The following is a 6153-nucleotide window of genomic DNA, read 5'->3' on the forward strand; positions in this document are numbered from 1 at the left end:
GAGGAAGCTGTAAAAGGTGATAGACTGAAAGCCCAGGAGATCATACAATTGCCAGGGTTGGAAGGGACCTCAAGGATCAGCCAGTTCCAACCCCCCTGCCACGGGCAGGGACACTTCACATGAGATCAGGTTGCTCACAGCCACATCCAGCCTGGCCTTCAAAACCTCCAGGGATGAAGCTTCCACCACCTCCCTGGGCAACCTGTGCCAGTGTCTCTCATAATGCTGCCATAAATCTCTATGGAGGATGAAATAATCTGACAATGAATAAAATAAAACATAAATAAAATAAAATAAATAATGCAGGGGGAGAGGCTGAGCAAGATTTATAGCTTTAATATATTTCATGATGAGAGGGGCCTTTTCTTCCCCCTCCCCCCCCTTGCCTAAGCCCCATTAAGCTATTTGAGACCACTTCTTTGATTACAGCTGTCTCTCAGAAAGAGAAAAATTGCTGCTGTAGTTTGCCTGCTCGCTGGCAGGGGCAGAAGGAAGACACTTAGATGTCAAACGAGGCGAGGCATGAGGCTGTGGCATGTGTGTGTCAGGCAGTGGCCTGTGGCAAAGGATGACAAATCATTCCAGCATTCAGTGACTTGGCAGGAAGGAACCTCCTGCCCTGATCCTATTACACCGACTGCCCTCTGCAAGGAAAACTCCTCACAACGCCATCGTTGGAAGGTCACTTGGCTAATTACTGAGGCCCCAAAACATTTTGCTTTGCTGAATCTAATTGCTCAGTGGCCATGCTAAGCAGTAAATAACAGCACCTCTGTGCCAGTGGCTGTCAGGTGGTTTTCCTGGCAGCTCTTCGGTCTTGCCGCGGGTTGCGGCAGCCGAGATTGCTCCGCTGCCTCTGAGCTGTTTTGCAGCAGACAGGAGAATCAGAGCTCCTGTGTGTCCACAGGCAGAAACAAATACAGATTTCCAGCTGTGCAGCTCCATTGTGACTGATCCTCTAGGAAATGACTCCTGGTTTATCACTGAGGTCCCCCTAAGCCCTTGCTGGATATTTCCCAAAGCCAGGCAATGCTCTTCTCTCTCCTCCATTTCACACAATCACAGAATGTTAGGGGCTGGAAGGGACTCAAAAGCTCATCCAGCCCAAGCCCAGTCCAACCCCCCTGCCAGAGCAGGAGCACCCAGTGCAGATCACACAGGAACTCATCCAGGAAGGTTTTGAATATCCCCAGAGAGGGAGACTCCACAACCCCCCCTGGGCAGCCTGCTCCAGGGCTCTGTCACCCTCACAGGGAAGTAATTCTTCCTCCTGTTTCCATGGCACTTCCTCTGCCCCAGCTTCCACCACTGCCCCTTGTGCTGGCATTGGGCAAGGGAAGCAGATTGATTGGTGTAGAGCTCTTGTTAACAGAGGCTGCTGTGTGGCTTTACTGCACCCTCTGACTTGGCTGGGCAAATTCTTTCCCAGCTAACAGCATTCCCATTTTAGAGGACACTTGGGAGTCCAGTCCTGATAGGTTGCCTGGGTCCACCTGCATGTGGGAGGGAGTGAGAGCTTGTCAATGCTACTGCAAAGTTCCCACTTCATGAGCTGACTACTTTTTTTGAGCTGATGCTGATATCTTTCACAGCATCACAGAATCAGCCAGGTTGGAAGAGACCTCCAAGATCATCAAGTCCAACCAGTCACCCAACCTTAACTGATCAACTAGACCATGGCACTAAGTGCCTCATCCAGGCTCTTCTTAAACCCAGGAGTAAGTGAAGACCTCTCCTGTAAATTTTCAGGCAGCCTCACATTTCAGTTCAGTGCTTTAGCTTAGCTTTATATTAGTATTTTACATTGGCAAGGTGAACAATACATTGGTGGTGGGCCCCAAAAGCTCATTTATTACAAGAAGGGCTGTGAAAGCCATCACAGTAATTTCTTTGTTTCACTAAGGACTAGCTAGAGAGCTCTGCAAAAAAATCCCTTTTCCACCCCCAGGACACTAGAAGCTGCCTTGTGCTTTAGAGGCAGAGGATACACATTGGGCACAACAACCCCATGCAGCACTACAGGCTGGGGACAGAGTGGCTGGAGAGCAGCCAGGCAGAAAGGGACCTGGGGGTACTGGGTGATAGTAGGCTGAACATGAGCCAGCAGTGTGCCCAGGTGGCCAAGAAGGCCAATGGCATCCTGGCCTGCATCAGGAACAGCATGGCCAGCAGAAGCAGGGAAGTCATTGTGCCCTGCGCTCAGCACTGGTTAGGCCACACCTTGAGTCCTGTGTCCAGTTCTGGGCTCCTCAGTTTAAGAAGGACACTGAGATGCTGGAAGGTGTCCAGAGAAGGGCAACAAGGCTGGGGAGGGGTTTGGAGCACAGCCCTGTGAGGAGAGGCTGAGGGAGCTGGGGTTGCTTAGCCTGGAGAAGAGGAGGCTCAGGGGAGACCTTCTTGCTCTCTCCAACTCCCTGAAGGGAGGTTGTAGCCAGGTGGGGGTTGGTCTCTTCTCCCAGGCAAGCAGCACCAGAACAAGAGGACACAGTCTCAAGCTGTGCCAGGGGAGGTTTAGGCTGGATGTTAGGAAGTTCTTCCCAGCAAGAGAGATTGGCCATTGGGATGTGCTGCCCAGGGAGGTGGTGGAGTCACCATCACTGGAGGTGTTTAAGAAGAGCCTGGCTGAGGCACTCGGTGCCATGGTTTAGTTGAATGGATGGTGTTGGGCAATAGGTTGGACTGGATGATCTCAAAGGTCTTTTCCAACCTGGTTAATTCTGTGTTCTGTATTCTGTATAAAGAAGGGGACTGGGGAGAAAGTAAAAAAATAAAGCAGTGAATGCTTTTCCCAGCTTGGCAGAAGTGTCAGCTAAGGCTAAAGACTGAGGAAACACTGGGTAATGACAATCACACTCCTTTGCTCTGGGTGATGTTGACATGGCTGTGACAGTCCTGCTGTACACAAAATGCCTGCTGTGGATTTGGAGGGCTGCTGGCAAGGCAGCTGTGCACAGGACACTGCTGCAGGGGGCACACAGCTAAGCAGAATTGCAGGGAGGCACTGGGGCAAAACCAGGATTGTGGCATCTGTTCCTCTGCCCCTCCACCACGGGGCTGCAGGCTTACAGGGGTGTTGTAGTATCACAGAACATTAGAGGTTGGAAAGGACATCCAGAGCTCATCCAGTCCAAACCCCCTGACAGGGCAGTATCACCCAGAGGAGTCCACACAGGAATGCATCCAGGTGGGGTTGGAAAGGCTCCAGAGAAGGAGACTCCACAACCTCTCTGGGCAGCCTGCTCCAGGGCTCTGCCACCCTCACACCAAAGAAGTTTCTCCTCATGTTGAGCTGAAACCATCTCTGGTCAAGTTTGTCTCCATTGCTCCTTGGCTTATTGCTGTGCACCACCCACAAGAGCTTGGCCCCCTCCACTTGACCCCCAGCCCTCAGCTATGGATAGACATTGATCAGATCCCTCTCAGCCTTCTCCTCTCCAGACTCAACAGCCCCAGGGCTCTCAGTCTCTCTTCACAGGGGAGATGCTCAAGTCCCCTAAGCATCCTCCTGGCTCTCCCTTGGACTCTTTCCAGCAGGTCTCTGTCTCTCTTGAACTGGGGAACCCAAAACTGGACACAGGATTGCAGGTGTTACAGCACCAGGGGTGAGAAACACTGGGCACAACTGTCCCACCTTCTCCCCCTCCTCCTCCTCCTCCTCCTCTCCCCAGTGCTTGTCTAGCACATGACAGTGGCCAGAGATTACATGGCTGCAGTAGGAGTGGAAACAGTGCCCAATGCCCATCTTGGGCAGCAGAGATGGAGCTGGCACAGAGAGTGATGCAGGGAACAGTTTCCTGAGCACTGCTGATCTGCTGGCCTGCTCCTGGGGAGCAGCAGTCACCACTCAAGGTTGAGCAGAGTTGCTCCCTCATGACAAATTGCCCTCCTGAGCAGGGCTCTTTCAGGCAGCCTCCTTCCAACCTGCCTAGCAAGAAATCTCTGTTGCTGAATGGTCTTCATCACTGGGGAGTGGAGGGGGGGGAGGAGGGGGAAGCTCTTGGTAGCCCCCTGGTTTTGTCCAGGGGGGGTTCTTGTGTTGTTTATCAATTGTAAATACATGTAACTACTGTGTATTTTGTACATACCCATTGCATTCCACATTTCTAGACTGCAGTGTGCTTGTAAGTGTAGCTTCATTTGCTTCCCAACTGAGCTGGTCTGGCAAATTTTATTCTGGGTGTGTGTGTGTGATTTCAACCCACCACACAGGTGTATGTGGCAGACAAGAATTTCAGATGTCTCAGCTACCACCACAGCTTTCAGAAGTTCCTCCACACATGCAGCTCTGCTAATGGAGCTTCTTTGCACTCCTGTTTTCTTGATGTGCTTTTGGGTACTTCCAGATCACACAGAGACAAAAACATTTCAGCCCTGTGTAACGAGGCAGGTCCCTGCTAATATCATCCACGGGTGTTTAACATGAAAGTGCAGTGCAGCAGATGGTAGAAATCCATCAAATGGGAGTTATTTCATGTGTTTGTGCTTCCTGCTCCCCTTCCCTCTTGATCTTGGTGCCCATTCACAGGGGCAGAGGGGAGACATTAATTCACGCTGTGCTGTCAGTGGAGCTTCAAGCCAACACGTCAATAGCTGTAACAACAACATGCAGTGCCAGCATCCAAAGAAAGGCCATAACAGCCAGGCTGAAAACGTGGCCTGAACAACATGAAAGACTTTTCTCACTGCACAGAAGTGAATAATTAAAGCACTGGGGAGGGGGCAGTGCTACAGAAGTCACTGTCAGGTTTTTTCTCAGCTGAGAATGTACTGAGGTTTGCTTTAATTTTCTACTTACTGTCACTAGCTGCTGGAATTCCTGTCTTAAACAAATGAGCAAATTAACATAAGATATCCTCTGCTCATGGAGCAAATGTGTAGAGGAGCTGCTGTGGTATCTTAGAGTCTCTTTCATGAGAGAAATTGCAATAATTAAGTTAATCTAGTGGGAGAGATACCACCATCCTTAGCATCACTCGGTGTGGGTTGTGGAAATATACTTTAAAGGAGGCTCTTTTATCTCTGGGAGTCATGTGGTAGAGTACTTCAGAGGATTAGAAATGAATTTGTCTGCAGGATAAAGCCTGCTGCCCTAAAAGATTAATTCTCCCAGCACTGTAAAAACTGTATTCAGAAACACTTTTGGCTTTGCAACTTCCTTGTAATGAAATAAACATCGTTTGTTATGCAGCACTGCTGAGCTTGATACTGGAAATATTGTTGTCCTTGTTATTGTTATTGGGACTGTTACCAGCCTCAACAATCATTTTGTTGCTGGAAGGCACAGACACACCAAAGCAAACTGTTGTTACGGCGTGGGGCTTGTCAGACAGAGGATGGGATCAAAAGAAAAGCAACACACACCAAAAAACCATGTCCAGAGGGACCTGGACAGGCTGCAGAGCTGGGCCCAAGCCAACCTCATGAGGTTCAACAAGACCAAATGCAAGGTCCTGCAGCTGGGTCAGGGCAGTCCCAAGCACTGATATAGGCTGGGCAAGGACTGGCTTGAGAGCAGCCCTGAAGAAAAGGACTTGGGGGTGCTGGGGGAGGAGAAGCTCAACAGGAGCCAGCAGTGAGCATTTGCAGCCCAGAAAGCCAAGCAGAGCCTGGGCTGCAGCAAGAGAAGCAGAGCCAGCAGGGACAGGGAGGAGATCCTTTCCCTCTGTTCCACTCTGGTGAGACCCCCACCTGGAGCTCTGTGCCCAGTTCTGGAGCCTCTGTTACAGGAAAGATCTGGAGGTGCTGGAAGGTGTCCAGAGAAGGGCCATGAAGATGAGCAGAGGGCTGGAGCATCTCTACCATGAGGACAGACTGAGGGAGTTGGGGTTGTGCAGTCTGGAGAAGAGAAGGCTCCCAGGAGACCTTCTTGTGGCCTTCCAGTATCTGAAGGGGGCTACAGCAAAGCTGGGGAGGGACTTTTGAGGGTGTCAGGGAGTGATAGGACTGGGGGGAATGGAGCAAAACTAGAAATGGGTAGATTCAGATTGGATGTCAGGAAGAAGTTCTTCCCCATGAGGGTGGTGAGAGCCTGGCACAGGTTGCCCAGGGAGGTGGTGGAAACCTCATACCTGGAAGTTTTTAAGGCCAGGCTGGATGTGGCTGTGAGCAGCCTGCTATAGTGTGAGGTGTCCCTGTCCATGGCAGGAGGGTTGG

The sequence above is a fragment of the Dryobates pubescens genome, chromosome Z (assembly GCF_014839835.1).
Source record: "Dryobates pubescens isolate bDryPub1 chromosome Z, bDryPub1.pri, whole genome shotgun sequence".
Lineage (NCBI taxonomy): Eukaryota > Metazoa > Chordata > Aves > Piciformes > Picidae > Dryobates > Dryobates pubescens.